The 26557-nt window shown below is 43.2% G+C and overlaps 1 long non-coding RNA gene across 1 annotated transcript; it reads left to right on the top strand.

Moving 5' to 3' along the window:
* The first annotated feature begins 15437 nt into the window (after positions 1 to 15437).
* On the top strand, positions 15438 to 18128 carry LOC120729359. The gene is made up of 3 exons (XR_005694915.1): positions 15438 to 16830; positions 17529 to 17693; positions 17771 to 18128. It is a non-coding gene; the product is annotated as an uncharacterized LOC120729359 (long non-coding RNA).
* Positions 18129 to 26557: the final 8429 nt, after the last annotated feature.

Here is a 26557-nt window from a genome sequence, read left to right as displayed (position 1 = left end):
AGTGCACCTGCATATGTGTTTGGGGGAAAAAGGCTTTGATTTTGCCACCCTAAGAAAATTTCTCTAGATCCGCCCCTGACCCGAAGCGGCCGCTGGTCCGAGTGTCAGGTGAACTGAACTTCAGGTAAGAAGTTATGACCTGCAGTCCATCTGGGTCAGATATGAACCAAGTTTAGGTGGAGTTTGTTTTCCTTGTGCTGACTTTTTACAGTCAGTTACAATAACTCGTACTGCTACTAGCTAGCATGACGGAGTTTATATACAGCTGGGCGGGTGCTATGATGTTACTGATAGTGAACTTGTTTCATCTTATTTTATTCATAAGGTTAGTTAGTAGAGTTTCCAACCGTCCCGTAAAAAACAGAGTCGTCTCGTATTCAGAGAAAATATTACGCGTTTCGTGTTGAGCTGAACATGAACACAGTTTGTCCCGGATTTCAGCTACAATGGAAAAAGACACAAAGCTGGATTTATTCTGTCTTTGCTGCACAGCTGCCTCTTCTTCTTCCCTCTCCTGTTTTCTACTTCAATCATGAAACTGATCAATGATCAGCTGATCGGCTTTTCTCTCTTGTTTGTTTATCGCCCACTTTGTGCCAGAAAGAGGAAACCAGCGGATGTCGCGCTAAAACAACAGCAGCACGTTTAAGCTTGATCAGCTGTTGTTACAATGTATTTAATATTAATTTCTAGTATCAGCTGAGGTTTGCTGGAGCCACAGCTGTAAAGCTGCTGGTCATGATGTCGGTTGGATATGTGGGTGAGAGGCATTAACAGGGAGAGGGGGGCCACAAAGAAACACTTTTCTTTCTCATTCTCATTTAAAATGTCTCGCTTTTAATAAATAATTATCTGAATCTTACAACAAACGATTGATAGATTGATACATATATAACCATCAAGACAGTTAACATCACTGTCACAAGAGCGTTTGTTTTCATTCAAGGCTTTATGATAGTTTCCTATAATGGTGGGCCGGTCCAGCTCTGTATGCAGCTCATCTGCAGTCTGGTGTTACCTACATCTTCCTATTCAGAAGGCAGAATTTCAGAGTTCTGAGGTCCTGCAGACCTGTGCTCTCCGCTCCCGTGTCAGCACCCCCCGGTGCTCGCTGCTCTCGTGTCTTCCACGCTCCTCCTGCGGGAAACATAGACGCAGCCGTCAGGACACATACAACTGCGGGCATACACACACACTAACTCAATCAACGGGACGACTAACGTGGAGCCTCAAGGAATGATCCAGCGTCGGTGGGAGCTCCAAGACTCTCCTAAATAGCTCCCCGACGAGGCCTGATCGGCAGCAGGTGTGTGGCTTCGGGTGTGGCCAGACCGTCAGCAGGGCCACACCCACCAGGCCTGAAGGCGCCCGCCGAAACACATATACACACACACACGCAAACAGGGAGAAAGACAGCAATACCAAATATACATAATAATAATAATAATAATATATAACTGCTCAGGGACCCTGGGTCGCTCAGTCCCAGGACCCTGACAACTAAAATATTTTACTCAAGTAAAAGTAAAATTACCTGTCTAAAAATTTACTCAAGTAAAAGTAAAAAGTAGCTCATTTAAAATGTACTCAGAGTAAAAGTTACATAGTTACTTTTTTGTCAGCAGGAGGACAGCCTCTTCTGAGTAGTGCAAAAAAGACAATGGGATAAATCTCAACGTAGTTGTTTTTTAATTAAAAGAAAAACTTCACAAATTAAAGTGCAGTGGCAGTTAAACTGCAAGTCTATACATCAGAATGGATAGTGGTCACCAAACCAACCAACCAAACTGTCAAAACCATATAATTCTTTTACATGAGAATGTGTTCTAAACTGTCAAATAAGAGAACAAGTACTGAATTGAGCTGTACGGCAGATGCTATAATAATGTGTTTTAATTTTTTAAACTTGGCCCAGCTCTGTTAATTTTGAGGAGCAATTCAATTCAATTCAATTCAATTCAATCCAATTCAATAAAACTTTATTGATCCTGAAGGTTGACCCCGAAGGAAATTGGGTTAAGACTGCCGACCTTTGCCAGCGCCATCTTACCCTTCTGACCATACATACATTACACAAACATCACATGGGGAAGACAGGTCAGAGAGGTATAACAATGGAAAATGCACAACACAAGGAAAGATAAGGAGAAAACAATAACTCCCCCCAGACTGAGCTCCAACAGGGAGATCAGTTTGAGAACAGAAAAAACACCTCTGCACATAGCACATGTTATTCTTTTGCCTGCAGTGTGAACATCTGTGGCTTAAGTAAGAAAGTAGCCGCTTCTGTCTTCTGTCTAATTTAACTATTTTTTCAAATAAATTATTATTATTAACAAACAGTAAAAATGTAAGTAAACACATTTTCTTTTGGCAATTTACCAACCCAGTAAAAAAATTTAAGTTGCGTGGACAACAACGTGCCCAATAACAGCTTATGTCTTAACTTAATGTGATTAACTTGAGCACAGCCTTTTTGCTAAAATAAATGTACAAGTTTCATTTAACTTACCTCTACATGATGTTGATTTTTAAAAGCTGCTAACTCGGTCTCTCTGGCAAACACAGCTTACACTGCATAATAAAGCTGTTGCCTTTCTTGCACTTGAAGCCGAAATGGTCCCTTAAATACGGCCAGGGGTTCACATCGGTTTCTTCGAGTTCAGGGTCAGCAGAATTCGACGGGGTTTCTTTTTTCGCTGGATCCGTACCACCGATGTCAGACTCCATCTTTATCGTGACCCAACGCCAATTTGTTCTACTACCCATCATTACCTGCAGTATTTCCAAAGCGCAATGTTGTTGTTGTTTTTTTGTTTGTTCTTTTAATTTACTCAGTAACGAGTGTGATTGAAAATGTAGCGAAGTACAATACTTTTTAAAAAATATACTTAAGTAAAAGTAAAATTACCGACTTGAAAAATGACTTTAAAAAGTACAAATACACAAAAAAACTACTCAATTACAGTAACGCAAGTAAATGTAATTCGTTACTTTCCCCCTTTGGTTATTAATATACTGCAACAACATGGGAATAGAACAGTTTGCGAGAGAATTCAACATTAATGAATCAATGTTATGGAAGTGGAGGAAGCACAGTTTTTGGCTTTCCCCATATTTCAAAAGTGCTTCATCTCTTTGCTGTGACTGTCGCCCGCCATAATTGCAGATGATAATTGTTGTAGCCGCTGCGATGCTTTCGACCAAAACAGGCGCAGCTTGATGACATCATCAACATGCGGTATAGTCACAATCTCTATCTTTGGCCAAATTTATATTGTTTCTATCGTATATCGTTTCTATGGCCCACCCCTACTGTTACTGTTGATGCGTCACAGAGATCAGCTGTGCTACAAGCTGGATTTACTCGTTTGGTGAACTTCCAAGAACGAATGCTTCCTTGGCTGAACGCAGTGAACATAATTAAAAAAAAACAGCTTTACTTGCACATAAATCTGTCAGCAAAGTGTGGATAATAAATTCTGGTGGTGTTATAGGTTCTCTTGGTCAGCTTGGTGTTGGTTTGGCTCCTGCACAAAACAGTTTGCTCTCATATTTGACACTGACAGGAACAAAGAGTGAAAAACACGACAACCAAACTAAAAAAGAGAGACGAGTTAAAGCAGAAGATATTTTGTGTGTCAGAACATGTGATCCTCACCAAGACGGGCAGAGAAAAGCTCTGATTATTGTTGCTGAACTGTGATGGTGAACAGTCTCCTCTGTTGATCCCAGTGTGACTGAAGTCCGTGTGATGAGTGAGGACTGAGCCTGTGTTGGTCGATCGTCTCTAAACAGGATGTGAAGCATCAGTTCAGTCGCATTAAAGCCCTGAATAAACAGTCCTTCTGGATCCACTGTCTGTGTTTGGCTCCTCATCTTCAAAGACTCAACACAAGATGTTGGTCACATCAACATAAAACACAGGATTTGCTGCAGATGTTGAAGTGTGTTCTCCATATGAGAGAAGCTGCTGATCGTGTTTGTATGTTAGCACCTGTAGGATCGATGAACAGCTCTGATTCAGTTCACTAACCAGGCTCAGGGGAATAACTGGGATATTTCCCCAACAGAGACGTCCTGCTGGGATCGTTTTCCTGCTCTACACTCTGGTGTTTCTGCTCAAAGAACATCCATCCATCCATCTTCATCCGCTTTATCCGAGGCCGGGTCGCGAGGGCAGCAGCCTAAGCAAAGAGGCCCAGACCTCCCTCTCCCCAGCCACCTCCTCCAGCTTGTCCGGGGGAACACCAAGGCGTTCCCAGGCCAGCCGAGAGATATAATCTCTCCAGCATGTCCTGGGTCTGCCCCGGGGCCTCCTCCCGGTGGGACATGCCTGGAACACCTCGCCCAGGAGGCGCCCAGGGGGCATCCTTGTCAGATGCCCGAACCACCTCAGCTGGCTCCTTTCAATGTGGAGGAGCAGCGGCTCTACTCTGAGCCCCTCCCGGATGGCCGAAATTTCAGCCTATCTCTAAGGGAGAGGCCAGCCACCCTTCGGAGGAAGCTCATTTCCCAACACTTGTATCCGCGATCTCGTACTTTCGGTCACTACCCACAGCTCGTGGCCATAGGTGAGGGTAGGGACGTAGATTGACCGATGCTCAAAAAACAACAAAATGAATTTCCATGAGCCTGCAGATCGTGGACTTCTTTGAGAAACTTAAAGAAGACGCTTTTCTTTCCTTAGACTGAACTTGAACAAAGTATTTGAGGAGCAGAAAAGTTTTTAAAGAGAAATTAAACATATTAATAAATATTCTGATTATTTTACGTTATTTAGCTGTTTAGGTTATTTTTCTGTAACACGTCTGCTCTTGTGTCATTATCAACAGTGTATCAATGCATTCCTGTGGGTGGAGACAGAAACACACACCCAAAAAGAGCTCAGAGCAAGAATAAAAGAGGAGGAGACAGGATCAGTGGGACAGTGGAGCTTGTTGTTGGTGTCTCTGTGTGAAGAAACTGTAAGTTTGCTTTGTTTCCTCCTTTAACAGTTTGTTTGTTTCTGTGATGTTTGGACCTGATGTTCTCCATCACACCGACACTCTCTCTCCCCTCTGTTCCATAGAGTCTCTCACTCAGAGAACCGAGGTTACAATGTAACCACACGTTCAGCTCTTGTGTTTGAATCCTCATGATTTTAGATTATTGATTATTGATTGGCTGGAATCAAACAGTTTGAAGAACATTTATTTGTGTGGCAGTTTCAGCTGCTGCTCACAAATCTGATAACAGGAACAAGTTAGTTCCACGAGAAAGACGTTTGTCTGGGCGCGTTGGCCTCGTCGGTCATGTGACCGTGTTATTGTTTGGGCTCAAACTGATACGAGTGGTTGAGCTGCAGGGCAGGTGTGACAGGACGATGCTGCACAGCCTCATTGTTCAGGTGTGAGTCAGACTCTGAGTCTTTATACAGTCCTGTTTAACAACATGTTGTTCCTGTTGATGCGTCACAGAGATCAGCTGTGCTAAACTCTGCTGCATGCAGCTACTAGTTTCTCTAGTTTGGTGATGGAAACGTCGATGAGACTGTTTCCATCACCAAGCATCATGAGGAACACCTCTGACTCTGACTCTGTGCATAAAACCACAAACATCCCTTCATGTCTGTTCATCTGATTGTGTAATGTGAGAAACTTTGATGTCTGAGTTTTGTTCTATCATTAAAGTCCAGACTGGTAATTCTTAGAGGTTGGACTCAGCAGACGCTCCATAACACAACATCATCACAGTCCTTCACTTATGATTTCATATGATTGCAGTTTTGAGTGTTACTGTGATGTGTTTTCATGTTGTTGCAGGTCTCTGAGTGTCAGTGAAACCTGTCAGTTAGAACGAAGTCATTTCCCTCAGTGCGTTTCAAGATGCTAGTGTCATGGTTGCTAGGCAACCTGACACTTTCTGATTTAAATGCGCTCACTTCCTGTGTTGTGACAAGTTAATTATCCTGAGCGCACACTGGGCAGGGAGACTCCGCCTCCATTAAAACCAACTAGATGTGGAAGTAGTGACGTTTTAGTTTAGTGCAGACGTGAGAGATGAGTGTCGTTACATTACTGTTCAGTTTGTGTTACAGCGTTTATTGTCCACACGTGTTATCAGACAGGATTATTTCAACGATCTCATGTTTATTTTATCCTCCTGTAACTTTATGAAGAGGTAAACTGTCAGCACTAGTTAGAGCGCAGCAGATTGATGAGGCAGTGAAGAAGAGGTGAGCATGTGACAGAGCAGAGCCAGTTTAAAGGAGCCATTATGGCTCAATAGAAGCTCTGAAGTCACACTGTGAACATGTCAGCACACATGACAGCTTCATCAACATGGAGCTCTGAGTGTTTATTAAAGGGTCATTGGACGCTCTGACACAGCTGACTGCAGCCTTTAGCTGTGAGCACACAGTGTCTCACATTTACATTCACTTCACTGTCAAACTCAATAACTTTAAACAGCTGCTGTGATCAGGTGAAGATAGCAAAGCTTTCAGGGCTGAGCCCCAGTGTTTCAGGATAATGGCCCCAGAGACCACAGTCACATATGTGGGGAAGGACTTCCTTTAAGCACTAACAGCAGAGACGCACAAAGTCGCAGAACAGGGAAACAAAAGTAGTTTAGGTTGTATTGTCAGATTATTTTATCATTATAGACATGAACAAATATGTGAAAAAAGTAAAAACCTCTATTATTGATGAGCTTATCACTGCATTCACATGTCATCGAGTGTGTTTCTTTCAACACAGATCAGTTTTCAGTGTGTGTGGCCCGTACACTAAACCATGACACAAATTCATATGATGTGACACCCAGACTGTGTTCACTGTTTCTTTTGGTAAAATCATCTTCTCGTGTTTTTATAGAAAGATGATGGAAGAACCTAAAGAACAGCCAGCCAAAGCAGCTCCATCAGCAGGTAGGAGATCAGTGCTTTGTATGATGAGACGTATGGATGTATAGACTTCAGGCAGATTCTTTTTTGTAACTGTGACAAGTACATAAAATTCACGAGTTGTAACCTGTCCTAATCTTTGCCTTAATCTTTCTGTGGGACATTAATATAACATGAGAACTTCCAGTCTAAGGAGTTTGGCAGAGAAACAACTGGACTTTTTTGTACTTTGAACCCACATATGAGGTTAAAACGATGCCACCTTAAATGAAACTGAAAAAAATTGAAACTGAAACAAATGTATTGAAAGTGAAAAAATGATAGTGAAAAACAGAAATATAGAAATTTAAAGAAAAAACTCACTGTTCATGTGGTTTTCACACTTACATCGTTTTTTTCCCACGTACAGTTATTTTTTCAGCTTCAATTAGTTGGCACTGCTTCGGCATCTGAGGGTGCGCTTGAGGGGCGGGCTTCAGAGCCACATATATGAGCCACATATGTTTGCGCACATTATATTGCTGACCAGTGACTGTAGAAATCATGGACGACCTAATATCTGCAGCAGCCGCAGTCATGAAGAAACTTGCGTATCTCTGAACGGCACATAGAGCGGGGACGCTGAGAGGAGGTCCAGCGTTTACCGACTGTTTCAAACTCACAGACTCAGGTGTTCTTCAGTGTCCGCCTGACAGAAGGACCTGAGAGCCGCCACAATATTTTTGGTAAGTGAAAGGTGTTTGTAAGCTAATCTGTAGCTAACATCCTTAGCTAGCTAGCTAAGATGGGCACTCGGCTATCGGCAAAACTTGTTTTGTAAAGTTTGTTTAGCTAACCTATGCAGGTGAATGAAATGAACAGAAACGCACCGGGCTGCTCAGTCAGTAACTAACCACAGTTACTGTACTTTTATTATGAGTATTACACTGTAAGAGCAACAGGCTGCACTCTGCTGCAGCTCCTGTGCAGAGCTGATTATTAAATATGTGCAAACAGCAGCATGTTTTCACTCTTTTGCCACATCTGTAAGGATATTAACACATATTTTAAAAAAGGCTTGCACTTTAGTAACCCCTCCATTAATCATTAATTACGATTAAAATAGCAAAGCCTAATATTTATGTACTCTACAACCAATACTTCTGCTTGGCAGGCTTAAGTTAAAATGTGTGTTTCATTTTCCTCTGATTACATTTTTAGGCACTGACTCTGTGTATTGTTTTTTAACTAAGTTGTTTCAAATATTTCAGGTTAAATAAAACAGTCTGAATCATTCTTATTGAGGTAATTGTTCACAAAGTTACATGTGGCAGTACAGCTTACATCCTTTGAGAGGGACAAAAGCATAATATTTGTTATGATACCTCTGTATGTTGGTGACCACGGTGCAGCAGCAGACTGAACCAGGACTGAAACCTGCTCCGTCTGCTCATGTATCAGATTCACAGTCACAAAGCACCAACAACGCAAAGGTTACATTATATTGGAAAATCTGTTGGTATATACGGCTTTAAAAAATAAACAGCTCGTATGTCAGCAGAGCTGAAGAACTAAAGAAATGTAAGAGAAGGAACTTCAGATCCTGGGGTGTGTGAGGACAGAAGGATCAGCTCTATTTTCAGATTTGAGATAAACTTATATTTCAGTTTGTGATGGGTTCTGTTCTCTTTGTGATTACAGGAGCTGCCCTCAGATTCAGACCTCAGCACCACCCAGTGAACAGCAGACAGATCATCCAACATGTTCACATATAACTGCAGAATGAACTGATGCAAACAGTACAAAAGGTTAAAGCACCACATGTTGCTGTAGTGAAAGCTGCAGCTGTGTTAATGGATAAAAACAAAGTCAAAAGGATTAATCACCCATGTATCATATGAATGTTATAATGTGGGTTTTTCTCTGTATCTGTTATTGTAGCGATCTACTGTACAATATAAAGCACCTTCAGGCGACTGTTGTTGTGATTGGCAGCTTATAATAAAATTGAGTTAAATTGAAATGTAACTGTGTCACTATATATCAGCATTAACAGGACCTCAGCTTGGTGTTTCACAAAGCTGCTGATCTCAGACCTGCACAGCTTCCGTTTAAACACTGAATGTACTCAGCTGCATGAAGAGCACGTTTGAGTTTCTCTGACACAATTAAATAAAAACTGATGAAGGTCAAAGGTCGTCACTTGTATGTCGAACTACAGACTTGTCATCTGGAATTCTTTCACAGTTTTTTTTTTGCCAATAGTGTGTTATTACCATAAAGTGATTCAGAGTCATTCATACCAGAGTAACCAGAGAGGATAATATATTTTAAATATAAACTATCCACAGGACTGAATATAATATCTCTAAGTAAAAGTCCAGAGACTCTGAGGATTATCCAAGTATTTATAACATTACACAAAGCAAAGTTCTCCATCACACAACGCTCAAAAAGAGATTTCTACGCCGAGTATGCATCATTCTCGGACTCCTCTCATACTGCCAATAAACTCTTCCAGCTCCTCCTCCCCTCCAGGAGGCGCTACAGGAGCCTTCAGACTAAAACCAGCAGGTTTAGGAACAGCTTCTTCCCCACAGCTGTTACCCTACTGAACTCAGTCCCCGCTGAGCCTTTCCATCCACACTCACCTAACCCTTCTACACTCCTCCTCCCAGTGACCATGATCCTTTCATTATCAACATTCACCACGTTGGTTACTGCTGTAGTTTTAGGACACTGACATGGTGTAGTCTCTGTTATAGTGTGTACACTGTTACAGTCTGTTCAGAGAGCTACGCTTCCACTACTGTAGATATTTTCATAGCACTCTGTAGATCTGTTTACCTCACAGTGTTTCCTTTATATGTATATTTGTTCATAATATACCTGTATACTTGCCCGTCTGCAGAGGTGGGTAGTAACGAGTTACATTTACTCCGTTACATTTACTTGAGTACGTTTTTGGAAAAAAATGTACTTTTAAAGTACCCGTTTGCACGATACTTTTTACTTTTACTTGAGTACATTTGTGAAGAAGAAACAGTACTTTGACTCTGCTACATTTCCAAAATTCGACTCGTTACTTGTTAAAAATTAGTTTAACACATTAGATAACATGCCGCTAGGGGTGGGTTTTTAAATCGATTCATCGATTAAAATCGATTCTGGCTTGGATAACGTAAAATCGATTCATTAAAATCCTGAATCGATTTTTTTAATATAAATTTATTTTGCCCGAAATGCCAGAATCTCAGGTGACATCTCACAAAATTTCAAGAACCACCAAAAACAGCTAAGACAGTAAATGAGAGCAGGAACACAAATTCTGCACATAGACCTAAACACACAGCGCGACCCGCGGATCAGAACAGTTAGATGTCGCCTTTCTCCAAGGTCGGGTCCGCGCTTTGTGTTTATGCCCTTTATGCGCCGATTCTAAAGCTGTTAGTTTGATGTCTCTCCAAACAATATTGACCAAACCAGCAGCAAATGAAGATCCAAACGCTTCACATAAACATCGTCATGAATTCACTCTGACTTTTACTGTTTTGCTTCCACCGTGATGCACAGCTCTCTCTCTCTCTCTCTCCCCTGCTCTCTCTCTCTCTCTCTCTGTACTTCAAGAACAGTTTCTCTTTCTTCATTATTCGCTTGCTTGTTACGCACCAGTCTCACTGTTGTTTACAGCGCTGTCAGCCGCTGTTTTTTTTTTTCCCTTTACATTCTTCCGAAAAGAAAACCTCATTTCTGCTGTTCAATACCGAACAAATTTAAACTTTTTAAAATTATTCAAAATGCAAAACGCTTAACATGTCTCTAATAAAACCTCTGTAACTTCAGAGGTGATGTTCATATGTTGATTAATGGTTTCTTTCGTTTTTGATGTAATGCAGAATATTTTTATAAAATCCCAGGCCAGGAAAATCACCTTCATGTTTTCTGTTTATCCTCAGCTACTTTGACACAAAGGCCTCTGCTTTGATGCTCACACCTTTTATAAAGTCTTGCGTGTGTCAACTTCCTTTTTATTGATACAAAATATTAAATGTACTGATCTGAATTCTAATATTTCTGACTGTCAAAATTTCCCAGATTTAAATCGAATCGAATCGAATTAATCGAATCATGGATCGAATCGATTCGGGACCTTGTGAATCGGAATTAAATCGATTCTAGAAATCAGTGACGATACCCAGCCCTACATGCCGCCAGTGGAGTTTCCGGTAACTTTTTTACCAATCAGATGTGGCCATGCAGTCACATGACCAGTTTGAAACTGTGGCGGGCAGAGCCGCCCAAGCGTATCAAAGTAGCGACACACGGAAAGAAGAAACACATGAAAACATGGCAGAGCCGGTTGTCTACGCTGGAGCTGAAGAGGATGAACAGGTGAACAGCATTTTCCTCACATACAAAGAATGTTTCGCTTAAAAGCAGCACAAAAGAACAGCTATGTCTTCAGCCAAAAAACTTTTCAGCGTGAAACAACTCAGCTCGTGTAACCTGAGGAAACGGTAAGTTTTCTAAATATCTTTTTAGCTGTGGTTAGCTGGATGTCAGTCTTATGTTACAGCAGCGGTGTCCAGCTCGAGCTGCGAGTCATATTTTCTGCGCTACGTCGTAGTGAGATAAGTTTGTGGGTGTTTTGGTCAGCTTCAGCTGTCCTTTTAACTGCTCGCTGGTTAGCTGAGGTGGTTCGGGCATCTGACAAGGATGCCCCCTGGGCGCCTCCTGGGTGAGGTGTTCCAGGCATGTCCCACCGGGAGGAGGCCCCGGGGCAGACCCAGGACACGCTGGAGAGATTATATCTCTCGGCTGGCCTGGGAACGCCTTGGTATTCCCCCGGATAAGCTGGAGGAGGTGGGGGAGAGGGAGGTCTGGGCCTCTTTGCTTAGGCTGCTGCCCCCACGACCCGGCCTCGGATAAAGCGGATGAAGATGGATGAATGGATGGATGGATGGATGGATGGTTAGCTAGCGTGAGCTATAAGCTAACAGCTAGCCTGGTTAATGACGCTAGAGTTCTACGCACATGCAAACAGCTCGTCTCTACTGCTTTAACTGTTAAAACAGAAGGCAATACTGCGGCTGACAGGGTTTATTATGTGTAAGCAGCTTGTTTAGTTTAACAGTCTACGTTAAGCTGGGCAAACACTGGGTGATTTTTTCAGTCATGTTATTCAAACTGTACAATTAAATCGCAGAGGTTAGAAGTTCATAGGTCACGATGCAGGTGCATTAAGGTGCATTAAAGGACACACTGTGGAATTCCCAATGCCAGTGTGAGTGTGTATTCTTTTGACTATCCTGCTAAGTGTTTTTGCCGCCTCCTCTCAACCACTAAACAGAACCCGACATTACAGACACTTAGTAGTAGAACTGACACACAAACAACACAACAACTGCACTAACTATATACTCTGCAACACACCCAGTGAGCTTGATTTGAAGTGGGTTTAATAAACACATTGCAATGTGGAGAGAGCATCCCAGTGAAACACCAGGACCATCTCTGTGGCACCGCCCTTACATCTTATATACAGACACACAAAAACATCCACAGACTCTCACATGTTGCCCCTCTCAGGGGGCTATAGCTCCTCCCTCACAGAGAGAATTATGACCTTGTTTTCTGCTTGGCCGTCACCTAAAGAGTTACATCCCTGATAGCAGAAGGAGTCTCACTATCTGTTTAACGTCTCCCATTACAACGGCCTCACTGTGGTAACTTTCCACATGCATGTAAACTAGTGACAGGAGTGCTCTTACTATGGTACAGTGAGAAAGTGATATTACTATAACTAATGTGATGTGATTAAGTATGTGATTAATACATGAGAAAAGAAATCTGCCACCTACATCCAGAGCAACATCACAGACACTCTGGACCCCTGCAGTGTGCCTACTCGTCCAACAGGTCCACATCAGACACCATTGCTGCTGCCCTTCACTACTACCTCTCCCACCTGGAAAACAAAGACTCATACATCAGGGTACTTTTGGTTGATTACATTAATCACTTCAAACAGAGGTGATCCAGTAATGCTGCACTAATGAATTAGACTAACTATTCACTTTAGCTAAAGTTATTAAGTTAGCTAAAGAGTTGGGATGCTGTGCAAGACATAAATAAAGCTAAAATACAAAGGTTTGGACACCGTTTTGCATGTTTCCCTACTGTAGGGTCTCTGCAAGCATACAGGGGGTACTCTGAGAGGGTACACGATGACAACTTTGGAATTCTACTAGAAACAGTCGATCATATTTGTTTGTCAAAGCTGAATTCAGGGCAAACTATGCTAAATTAGCGTTTTTAGCTAGCAGCTACAATAAGCATAAAAGTTACCTTACGGCTATCATTTGTTGACATGACGCTTGTTCTTATACATGTAATACATTTATTACCAACCTGAGAGTTTATCCGCTGGTCATCGACATGACGAATGACTTCTTAAGTCTTAATTCAGCTCAAGACGCTGTAGATTCCCATCGGTAACACTTTCGGTCCGCTAGTAAAACGTAGTTCTATTAATCTGCGCTTGAACCGGAACCGGATGTAAGTTCCAAAAAACTGAATTTTGGAACTGAAATTGAATTGTAGAACTGAAACTGAATGGTGAGAAGTGAAACTGAAATTATTCGAGAGCTGAATTTTAAAGGATAAAATGCAATTTCAAAGCAAATGAATTCATTTTCAAAATATAAAATTCAATTTCAAAGACTAATTCAAATTCATTTTTCAAAAGCATTTATTCAAGTTACAATTCAGATTCAATCTGAGCAATTCAAATTCAAATTTAACTTATTCAAATTAGAGATGGACCGATCCGATATTACGTATCGGTATCGGTCCGATACTGACCTAAATTACTGGATCGGATATCAGCGAGAAATAAAAAAATGTAATCCGATCCATTAAATATCAAAAAAGCACCTCACAAAACTTGCGACATGGCGTAACTCGTCTCATAACCGTAGCACGTCGGAGCAGTGTGGTCACGTGATACAGTGGCTGTGTGTATTTGTAGTTTCGCTACCAAACCAGCATTTCATCTCCGAGGAAGTTATCCCAGAGAGAGAGTAAAGCAAGTGTGTAAGTTCCTCTCTGAATGTTTGTAAAGCATTCCCGCCTTAAGCTTAACAACCGATATATGGAGCAAGTGCCTCTCTCTCTCTCTCTCTCTCTCTCTCTCTCCTGCCGCTACTTCATGAAACTGCTTAACGATCAGCTGATCGGCTTTTCTGTCGCGAGTCCGTCTCTCTTCTTTGCTTTTGGCCCACTTTGCACCAGAAATAGGAAACCAGCGACTGAACAACAGCAGCACATTGAAGCTTGATCAGCTGTTGTTAGAATTTATTTAATACTTTCTACTCGAGGATCTTTTTCTACAGCTGACGCTGGTAACTGTGCAGGGGCGGATCTAGCAAAGTTTAGCCAGGGGGGCCGATAGGGCATTAACAGGGAAAAGGGGGCACAAAGACATACTTTCTTTCTTATTCTCATTTAAAATGTCGAGCTTTTAATAAATAATTATCTGAATCTTACACCCAAAGTTTTAATCTGATGTGAAATGTATAGAAGTCCATTACTGTATATAGTAACTGTTAAGTCTAATATACCCTAGTAAGCTATAGTACTTTTTTCCTTTGGGAAAGTACCATCTGTGCAGTCTGCAATTCTGTTGAAGAAAGATGTTGAATCTATTTAATTATTCTTGAAAATATAATTTATTTCTGTGCATTTTTTTTTCACACTGCATCAAATTAAAGTTGATTACATCGATTAAGCATCACCCTCCATCAAGTGGAGGGTGGTTCCGTATTTTTTATTTTTTTTTGCTGGTAGTTGGAACCCTATTAGTTAGGTTGCTTAATATTTCTGCTAAGTACTCTTTAAAATACCAGAATAGGAAGGATGGAGCAGGTTTAAGTTTATTAGATTGATCAGTGTTGCTGAACTATGAATATTTTGGGCGCAGTGTACTTTTTACACACAGGTATAACAGAATAGCTTTAGTGCTGTTGTTTATTTAAACTTGAGTATGAACTTATACAAAATGCAGCAAGATATTAAAAAACAGTTTTATTGATTAAAAAAACACTATATCGGATTCATATCGGTATCGGCAGATATCCAAATTCATGATATCGGTATCGGTATCGGACATAAAAAAGTGATATCGTGCCATCTCTAATTCAAATGCAGTTTCTGATGGCACAGATTTCTGCCCATACACTGCATCCTTGTTTGTGACAAGAACAGCTGTATGCTATACAGATCATCTGTGTATCGGTTACAATATTATTTTTCAGTTTAAATTTTTTCTTCAGTTTCATTTTAAGCAGGCATCATTTTAACCCCACACACTCTAAAATTCAGTATTTGTTGATGAGATGTTGAAGTGTTAATTGAACAAAGTTAGAATACAGTGGAACCCCGACTTACAAAATTAATCCGTTCCCGAGGGTCTTTCGTAAGTCGAAAATTTTCGTAAGTCGAAAATTTTCTTAAGTCGAAGCAGCCATTGCACCTTTTGAGTGAGTTGTTCATCACTGAGCAATTGTTAATATGTGTTTCGAGCCAAATAAATGACAGGGAGAGAGAGAGAGTGACGTCAGAACACGTCATACTATAACCTCCCGGGAGCGGACGGAGGGGGTCAGTCGTTGGGATGCGCATGCGCAGACAGAGTGCGCGAGCGGCGGGCCTTGACCTTTCGGGAAAAAAAGCTCACGGACGGTGACAGCGAAACGGATAACAGTCTTCAGTACCTGCTGGACTTTGAAGCTCTGGATTCTGGGACTGTTAGAAAAGGTAAAACATTTTCATTAAAACCTTATTACTGTTTTGTTTTTGTTACTCGTCCTTGTAGCTTGCTGTTAATGTTGTGCTAACAGTAGCGATTAGCTAGATACGTTAGCCGTTGAGGTCAGCGCAATTTAGTATCCGGTATACAGAAACTGTTTTCCTAACAAAACCACTGTTATAATTAAGTGAAGGTGCTCCCAGCTAATTTGAACCTTTGGCTTCTAAAATATGTGGTTCAATTGCGTGCTGCGTACATAACCTAATGTCAGCTAGACCGAAATTAAAATTTAATATATTGTTAAAGTCACTAAAATGGCGCCTGAAGCCTGTTGTGGCGTGAGCTCTGTGTCTGCTCTAGAAACTCTGAAATTCTGTAGATCTGAGCCGTACATTAAATACTCACATGAACCTGTACTTTGAATTCTGTATGAGCTGTATAAAATGCAGCTATGCATAAGTGTTTTGAATGAATAATTAGATTAGATAACTCTTCATTGTCTAATCGAATTATATAGAAATGAATAGAACGTGGTTCTTTAGACTGATGCCATAGAAGAACCTTTTTTGGTGCCACAAAGAACCTTTCAAACAATGGTTTCAAACATGAGAAGGTGTGTCTTTGACTGTTCCTGCATAACTTATTTTCGGACTAGTTGACAAGTTATGCTCCGGTCATTTGATGTTTCCAAGATAGATGTTCTTTTGTAATATAGTTAAATGTTTTTGTATATTTCATTTATCCACCATCATACATCATACATACAAGCTAAGAAGAGGTCGTTATACTAACAAGAGGTATCAACGCTGGGCCAAAGTTCAGCACATGGTTAAAGTTTGTAATCCAGCCAGGGTGTAAATATCACTCAGCAGCCAGAGCTGAAGCAGGTAGCATCAACACATAAATCTACTCTACCCGGCTTAAATCACAAGAGCACCTCTGACCAAAAAGCTGTAGATTTTTCTTGTTTGCACAAATTAATCCAGATTCACATTAACTGTGTTCACAGCTCCAACAAAATGAGGAAGAGGAGGGAGAAACACAATTAGATTGAATTACAATTGGATGGAAGTTGAGGACAAGGAGAAGGAAGCTTAGGATGAGGAGGAAGAGAAGCAGCAGGAGCATCTTTAGGGATCCCTATGATGTCATTGAGGTTTGTTTCATTAATATGGTCCTCTCACAAAGAACGATGACTTGTTTTAGTTCACGTACTTCCTGTATTAAATAGTGATGTGCAAAATGTTGTGAAAAACCATGGAGCAGGGACGTATAGTGCATCTGCAGGTAAATGAACATCAAATCTCTAAGACAGACTGAAATCTGTATATTTATCACCCTTATGGTAAAACCCACGTCAGCCATTGGTTTATGGACTTTGTATTTTGAAGCCTCAACATTTGCATTATTGCTGTTGCTATGTTGGGACCATATTAGGATGAGGGATCAGAATCTATCGTTTCATTTAGTGTGTATCCATAAGATTCGTACAGCAGATCCAAGTTGTGCCTTGAAAACAGGAAAGTCGTCTGCATAGAGGAGAACTGTAATAGCAGGCTTGTACAAAGTGAGGCTTTGTGCTCACATTTGCTGCAAACACTCATTTTACCCTGTTTTGATGCAGATTTCACTTGAAATCAGGCAAGAACTGGACTTATTTTTTACAATGTGTTCTTGTGAATTGATTGTGTATCGCATATGTTTGATTGATTTGACTTTCTGCAAGACAACAGTCGTCCGCTGGCCAAAAAAGTTTTCCAAATACCTCCACGTGATCTAGCCTGGATTTAGAAAAGAATAGCAAAAAAAATCTGAACCTCCTGCTTCAGATGCAATTTGTGTTTGTGTGTTCAGAGGCAGCGGTGAGAGGGGAGACCTCGGGTCATCCAGCTGGAGAGCCTGACCAGGAGGAGTCGAACATTAACTCAGCTCTTCCAGAGCACCCTGCAGACTCGGCTGTTGGCATCGACGAGGGATGACGTGAACGCCAAACTGGAGTCCATCACAGGTCAACTGCAGGTATGCGAGTCAGACCTTCTGAGGAGGGTTTCACTTTTCTCTCTTCTTTATAATTGACTCTTTTCTCTCTCTTTCAGCTCCTTGTTTCAGAGTGGGAGGGGTTTGAAGCACAAAGGGAGGAACTTGTCATTTGGTTGGCTGATATGGATGTCCGCCTGACTGAGGTTGACCAGCTGACAGGAAACACCAGTGAAAAACTGAAACAACTGCAGGTGTGGGCTTGTTTTGATATGACATATTTGATATGATACATACATCAGAGACATTATCCTAAACTGGACTAACAAAGGACCATAAGTACAACATGAAAAGTACATTACATAGCGTAAGGCTGAAGTTCATTGATCATTTTAATCATAAACTTGTTGTTGAAATGTTTTTACTGAACATGCAAACATCTGCTGATGAAAATGTGTTGATTTATTGGTCTGTTATGAAGCTATTGCTATTTCTAATGTGTTTTATCACTTTCTGATGTTTTATTAATTAAACAATACATGTATTATTTGTTGTGTTATCTGTAGATATAGTATTTATATATATTTATTTATAGTATAGCCAATATATTTAATTATTACTGTTTAAAACACTAATATGTGACATGTATTAGTAGTGATGTTGTGCTGAGGGTTAAAATGCCTTTTTGTCTTTTGGTATACTACAAAATGACAATAAACCATTAATATGTCTTTGCTGTGCTCGTATTTATTTTACCCTACTCAAATTCAATTTATGATGCATTTTATTTTGAAAGATTTAAAATGGTTTTTTAAAGAACCACTCAAAAAAGGTTCTCTAAAATGGTTCTTTTAAAGAACCATTTGAAGGACTTTTTAAAAAATGGTTCTTTAAAGAACCATTTTTAAAAAGGTTCTTTGAAAAACCATTAAAGGTGCCCCAAAGAACCATTTCTTGATGGTTCTTTGGGGCACCTTTAAAGGTTCTTCAATGAACCACTGAAAGAAATGGTTCTTCACAGAACCATTGTTTGAAAGGTTCTTTGTGGCACCAAAAAAGGTTCTTCTATGGCATCAGTCTAAAGAACCACTTTTGGTTCCAGTTGGCACCTTTATTTTTCTGAGTGTAGGCAAGCTAGAAGACTGGCAAAGTTATGGAAGCAACACATTAACAAGAGAATTCTGAGTAAAACCAAAGTTACTTTCCCTAGTAACTATCCATCCATCCATCCATCCATCCATCTTCATCCGCTTATCCGAGGTCGGGTCGCGGGGGTAGCAGCCTAAGCAAAGAGGTCCAGACCTCCCTCTCCCCAGCCACCTCCTCCAGCTTGTCCGGGGGAATACCAAGGCGTTCCCAGGCCAGCCGAGAGATATAATCTCTCCAGCGTGTCCTGGGTCTGCCCCGGGGCCTCCTCCCGGTGGGACATGCCTGGAACACCTCGCCCAGGAGGCGCCCAGGGGGCATCCTTGCCAGATGCCCGAACCACCTCAGCTGGTTCCTTTCGATGTGGAGCAGCAGCTGCTCTACTCTGAGCCCCTCCCGGATGGCCGAACTTCTCACCCTATCTCTAAGGGAGAGGCCAGCCACCCTTCGGAGGAAGCTCATTTCTGCCGCTTGTATCCGCGATCTCGTTCTTTCGGTCACTACCCACAGCTCGTGGCCATAGGTGAGGGTAGGGACGTAGATCGACCGGTAAATTGAGAGCTTCGCTTTTACACTCAGCTCCCTCTTCACCACGACTGACCGGTGCAGCATCCGCATTACTGCAGCCGCAGCCCCAATCCGTCTGTCGATCTCCGGCTCCCTTCTCCCATCACTCGCGAACAAGACCCCGAGATACTTGAACTCCTCCACTTGGGGCAGGAACTCATCCCCGACCCGGAGTGGGCACTCCACCCTTTTCCGGCTGAGAACCATGGCCTCAGATTTGGAGGTGCTGATCCTCATTCCCGCTGCGTCACACTCGGCTGCGAACCGCTCCAGTGCGAGCTGGAGGCCCTCACCCGATGAAGCCAACAGAACCACATCATCCGCAAAAATCAGAGATGAGATTCTGAGGCCACCAAAGCGAAAGCCCTCCGCCACTTGGCTGCGCCTAGAAATCCTGTCCATAAAAATTATGAACAGAACCGGAGACAAAGGGCAGCCCTGGCGGAGCCCATCACCCACCGGGAACGAGTCCGACTTATTGCCGGCAATGCGAACCAAGCTCTTGCAACGGTTGTATAGGGATTGAATGGCCCGTAGCAATGGGCCAGACACCCCATACTCCCGCAACACCTCCCACAGGACACCCCGAGGGACACGGTCGAATGCCTTCTCCAGGTCCACAAAACACATGTAGACTGGTTGGGCAAACTCCCATGCACCCTCAAGTATCCTGGAGAGGATAAAGAGCTGGTCCAGTGTTCCGCGACCAGGACGAAAACCGCATTGTTCCTCCTGTATCCGAGGTTCGACTAGCGGACGAACTCTCCTCTCCAGCACCCTGGCATAGACTTTCCCAGGGAGGCTGAGGAGTGTGATCCCCCTGTAGTTGGAACACACCCTCCGGTCCCCCTTCTTAAAGATGGGGACCACCACCCCGGTCTGCCAGTCCACAGGCACTGCCCCTGATCTCCACGCAACATTGCAGAGACGTGTCAACCAAGACAGCCCTACAACGTCCAGCGCCTTCAGGAACTCGGGGCGGACCTCATCAACACCAGGGGCTCTGCCACCAAGGAGTTGTTTAACTGCCTCAGTGACCTCGCCCCCGGAAATTGGCGGGTCATACCCCTCATCCCCAGACTCTGCTTCCTCCTCGGAAGACGTGTCAGTGGGATTAAGGAGGTCCTCGAAGTATTCCTTCCACCGCCCGACAATTTTCTCAGTCGACGTCAACAGCGCTCCGCCAGCACTATACACAGCGCAGGTAGAGCACCGCTTTCCCCTCCTGAGACGCCTGACGGTTTGCCAGAATCTCTTCGAGGCAGTCCGAAAGTCTTTTTCCATGGCCTCTCCGAACTCCTCCCACACCCGAGTTTTTGCTTCAGCCACTGCCCGAGCCGCATTCCGCTTGGCCTGTCGATACCTGTCGGCTGCCTCCGGAGTCCCACAGGCTAACCAAGCCCGATAGGCCTCCTTCTTCAGCCTGGTGGCTCCCTTCACCTCTGGTGTCCACCATTTGGTTCGGGGATTACCACCACGGCAGGCACCAACCACCTTGCGGCCGCAGCTCAATGCAGCAGCTTCGGCAATGGAGACGCTGAACATGGTCCATTCGGACTCAATGTCCCCAGTCTCCCTCGGAATGCTGTTGAAGCTCTGCCGGAGGTGTGCGTTGAAGATCTCGCGGACTGGGGCCTCTGCTAGACGTTCCCAGCACACCCTCACTACGCGTTTAGGTGCACCAGGTCTGTCCAGCGTCCTCCCCCGCCACCTGATCCAACTCACCACCAGGTGGTGATCAGTTGACAGCTCAGCCCCTCTCTTTACCCGAGTGTCCAGAACATATGGTCGCAGGTCTGGTGATACGATTACAAAATCGATCATCGACCTACGGCCTAGAGCATCCTGGTGCCACGTGCACTTATGAACACTCTTATGTTCGAACAGGGTGTTCGTTATGGCCAAACTGTGATTAGCACAGAAGTCCAATAACAAAGCACCGCTCGGGTTCAGATCAGGGAGGCCGTTCCTCCCAATCACGCCCCTCCAGGTCTCGCTGTCGTTACCCCACGTGAGCATTGAAGTCTCCCAGCAGGACAACAGAGTCTCCAGGTGGAGCACCTTCCAGCACCCCCCCCAGGGACTCTAAGAAGGCTGGGTACTCCGAACTGCCACCCGGCGCATAAGCGCAGATGACAGTCAGGACCCGTTCCCCGACCCTAAGGCGCAGGGAGCAAACCCTCTCGTCCACCGGGAAAAACCCCAACGTACCGGCAGCAAGCCGAGGGGATATAAGAATACCCACCCCAGCCCGCCGCCTCTCACCAGGGGCAACTCCAGACTGAGACAGAGTCCAGCCCCTCTCCAGGAGACTGGTTCCAGAGCCCAGACAATGCGTAGAGGTGAGCCCAACTATATCTAGCCGGTACCTCTCAACCTCACGCACCAACTCAGGCTCCTTCCCCACCAGAGAGGTGACATTCCATGTCCCTATTGCCAGTCTTGGCAGCCGGGGGTCGGTCCGCCAGGGCCTCCGCTCCTGGCCGCCACCCGGCTCACAATGCACCCGACCCCTATGGCGCCTCCTGCGGGTGGTGGGCCTGCGGGAGGATGGGCCCATGTCTCCTCTTCGGGCTGTGCCCGGCCGGGCCCCATGGACTAAGGCCCGGCCACCAGACGCTCGCCCTCGGGCACCCTCCCCGGGTCTGGCTCCAGGGCGGGGCCCCGGTAACCCTATCCCGGGCAGGGTAAACTGTTCCCTCGATATTCTCTTCATGGGGGTCTTCTGAATCGCTCTTTGTCTGGTCCCTCACCCAGGACCAGTTTGTCATGGGAGACCCTACCAGGGGGCAAAAGCCCCCAGACAACATAGCCCCTGGGATCCCTGGGACACACAAACCCCTCCACCACGATAAGGTAGCGATTCAAGGAGGAGCTAGTAACTAGTTACTTTGAAAGTAACAAGTAACTTGAAGTAACTGAGTTACTTTTGAGAGAAGTAACTAGTAATGTAGATAAGTTACTATTTTAAAGTAACTTACCCAACACTGCTCATCAAGGTGACTTCTTCAGGCTCAGCTGACTGCAGCTTTCCCCAATCTTATAAAAAGTACATCTGCATAATGACTGAAACCTAATGGTCAAGGAATTGACCTCCCAGCCTATTGTTCCTTCAGTGGGCTGGTTTCAGTCATTATGCAAATGTACTTTTTATAGGGTTGGAAACCAGATGTCAGCTAAGACTGAAGAAGTTACGTGGATGAGTGACGAAACGTTTCTCCCAATGAAAGCGCTACGTCCAGATGAACAGAATCAACTTTTGGGATTTACTAACCTGGATGATTGAGCATGGATCAAGACGGGTTTTTATGAGGTATACAGTTTCTTATAATTTCTAAACCAGAAGGTTGAGGAGATGGAGCTCATGATAACTGGCTACTGCCTTTCAGCGTGCTTTATGAAGTCATCCAATCAAAATAAAGTTGGCCTTTAGGGAGAGCGGGGCTTCAAATTCAAATTCAAATTCAAATTTTATTTGTCACGTACACAGTCATACACAGTACGGTATGTAGTGAAATGCTTGGACAACTGCTCGTGACCTAAAGAAAACAACAAAGGAAAAGGCTATGAATAAGATAGGAAATAAATATGAAAAATTAAAAAGGGTAAATTTAACTAGGAAGGAATAAAATATAAATTAAGGTTAAAAATGAAATAACTGTACAACACAAATTAGAATGAAGGGTAAATTTAACTGGGAGAATAAGATAAAATATATAAATTAAAGTTGAAAATAAAATAACTGTACAACAAAATACACAATATAGAACTATATAAGAATGTATGAAGAAATATAAATAAATATATACACAATAACAGCAGCATATACACAATAACAGCAGCGTGATTTAAGTAATGAAGTGAAAACAATGTCCAGAATGTCCAGTGTGTGTAAGAACTGTATGTGTGGGTCAGTACTGTGTGGTGGTGTGATTGAGAGACCGTATCGCCTGCGGGAAGAAGCTCCTCCTCAGTCTCTCTGTGTTGGTCTTCAGGGAGCGGAATCGCTTTCCTGACCTCAACAGAGAGAACAGTCTGTTGTTGGGATGGCTGAGGTCCTTCACGATCTTCCTGGCCTTGGTCCAGCACCGCCTGCTGTAGATTGAGTGCAGGTCAGGGAGCTCGGAGCGGATGGTGCGCTCAGCTGATCGCACAACCCTCTGTAGAGCTCGTCTGTCCTGCATGGTGCTGTTCCCTAACCAGGTTAAGATGTTTCCCATCAGGATGCTCTCTATGGTGCACGAGTAAAAGTTCCTGAGCACCTTGGAGGGCAGTTGGAAGTCTCTCAAGCGTCTGAGGTGGTAGAGACGCTGACGGGCCTTTTTCACCACGGTGTTGATGTGACAGGACCATGACAGGTCCTGCGTGATGTGAACTCCGAGGTATTTGAAGCTGTCCACTCTCTCCACTGGGCACTCGTTTATGACAGGGGTCTGGTAGTTCCTCTCCTGCTTAGTGCTGAAGTCCACTATCAGCTCCTTTGTCTTACTGACGTTTAGGAGGTTGTTCCTCTGGCACCAGTTCTCCAGATTCCTTTAAAGGCTTTAAAGGGGAATGAGCCAAAGCAGCTTTTAGACAGAAAATGAAACGAGAGTCCAGGATGTGATACATTATTTATAAGTACATTTACAGTAATCACACATATTAGAATTAATAAAGTGACCAGCAGTACTGTAGTAACTGTAATACTGCAGTACTCACAGGCCTGTGCCAGCAGACACTGAACTACTGTCACTAAATCAACCTGCTCTTCACTGGTTTCCATTTACATACATTGGAATAATTGTGTTTAATTTGAAATATTTTTCTTCTGTTATACTTAAATTCTTGAACATTTTTTTATTTAATTGTGCATTGTAGTGTACTCATTTGTACACATTTGATTACTTAGGTTCAACATATAAAGAGATTTTATTTGATAATAAATATTATTGTTTTGTTGTTCTTGTTATTTTTTTCAGGCTGAGCAGCTGTAACCTGTCAGAGGAAGGCTGTAAAGATTTGTTGTCAGTTGTCAGTTCCCAGTCCTCTAGTCTGAGAGAGCTGGACCTGAGTACCAACAGTCTGAATGATTCAGCAGTAAAGCTTCTGTCTGCTGCAGTGGAGAGCCCACAAGCCAAACTGAATATTCTGAGGTCTGACCGATTTGTATTCTTTTTTCTTTTGTTTGTTTGTTTTGTTTTTAACTGAGAAAATAAATCCAGCAATTTAAACAGTAGAGGTAAACTTGATCAATTTATTGTTGTTTCATACCACATCTGCTCAGCATAAAGCAACAAGGATTCTTAAAATATAAGATTAGTTATTGCACCCTGATTACACTTTAACATCAGTCTTTGTTCATGTTTTCATTTTCAGACTCAACGTCTGTGAACTTTTAGCGGAAAACTGTGAAGCTGTGTCCTCAATGCTCAGCTCTCAGTGCTCTACTCTGACGGAGCTGGACCTGAGTATCAAAAATGTGCAAGATTCAGGAGTGAAGATTCTGTCTGCTGGACTACAAAGTTTAAACTGTAAACTAAATACTCTGAGGTCAGATCAATTGACATTTTGTTTTTTTTAAATGAACCAATTAAACATTTTATTCAAGGCTTCCGGTTCCGGCGCTCGTGGGGTTGGCAACCTAGTAAGAGAGCTCTCGACTGAAACTTATTAAAACTGCCCCAAGTAAATTAATACACTATCTAAGTGCACATAAAGAGGAAAAAGGGGCCTAAATGACGTCTAGAAAGAACAAAAGATCTAAGAAGTTAACGTTTGAAAACGTGGAAGATGACAATGTGCAGCTAACAGAAGGGGCTAACGTTAGCCCCTATGGGGCTAGCCGAGGCCACTCTCCCACTCCTAGCTGTGAGGATTCTGGGACAGAAGATGAGGTTGACCCAGCAAGTTTGACGCTGATACTGAAAGAACTGAGAGGCGTTGGGAAATAAGGGGTGAGTTGGATAAAGCCAATGCGCGGCTTAACAATGTGGAAACCAGGGTTGCTGAACAAGAAGATAAGCTCCAGAACACAGACGAGATTTTGTCTGAGATACTAACAATGCAAGTCAATTTTATTTATATAGCGCCAAATCACAACAAAAGTCACCTCAAGGCACTTCATAGATACAGAGAAAAACCCAACAATCATATGACCCCTATGAGCAAGCACTTTGGCGACAGTGGGAAGGAAAAACTCCCTTTTAACAGGAAGAAACCTCCAGCAGAACCAGGCTCAGGGAGGGGCAGGGCCATCTGCTGCAACCGGTTGGGGTGAGAGAAGGAAGACAGGATAAAGACATGCTGTGGAAGAGAGACAGAGGTTAATAACAGATATGATTCGATGCAGAGAGGTCTGTTAATACATAATGAGCGAGAAAGGTAACTGGAAAGGAAAAACTCAATGCATCATGGGAATCCCCCGGCAGCCTACGTCTATTGCAGCATAACTAAGGGAGGATTCGGGGTCACCTGGTCCAGCCCTAACTACATGCTTTAGCAAAAAGGAAAGTTTGAAGCTGATCTTCAAAGTAGAGGGGGCGTCTGTCTCCTGAACTCAAACTGGGAGCTGCTTCCACACCCAGTCCAACATAGCCTGGCTTTCTTTGCTGCTTTGACAAAACCTCAAATCCCAGTCAGAGATGATGAGCATCATCACAGTGATGATCATTTCTCTGTAACCCAGGATTTCTGCTTCAGGATCTGTGCACGCTCACAGAACAAGGAGACCTTTAAACATCTTTTCACTAAATGGATGGACTGAGCTCAGCCTACAGATGAACTGGTGCCAGAGATCATAAAGAACATCAAACAGTCAAATTCAACACTTTTAATGGAACTATGAGATTAATCTTAAAAGTAGAGATAGAGTAGAGATAGTGTCTGTCTCCCGAATCCAAACTGGAAGCTGGTTCCACAGAAGAGGGGCCTGAAAACTGAAGGCTCTGCCTCCCATTCTACTTTTAAATACTCTAGGAACAACAAGTAGGCCTGCAGTGTGAGAGCGAAGTGCTCTAATAGGGTGATATGGTACTACAAGGTCATTAAGATAAGATGGGGCCTGATTATTTAAGACCTTGTATGTGAAGAGCAGGATTTTGAATTCTGGATTTAACAGGAAGCCAATGAAGGGAGCCAAAACAGAGAGAAATCCGCTCTCCTCTATTCTGTCCCGTCAGGCCTCTGTTGCCGCCCCTTTTGGAATTCGTGCG

Source organism: Simochromis diagramma, unplaced genomic scaffold (genome assembly GCF_900408965.1).
Source record: "Simochromis diagramma unplaced genomic scaffold, fSimDia1.1 OVJJ01000295.1, whole genome shotgun sequence".
NCBI classification, from domain to species: domain Eukaryota; kingdom Metazoa; phylum Chordata; class Actinopteri; order Cichliformes; family Cichlidae; genus Simochromis; species Simochromis diagramma.
This window is presented reverse-complemented; position numbering and strand designations above follow the sequence as displayed.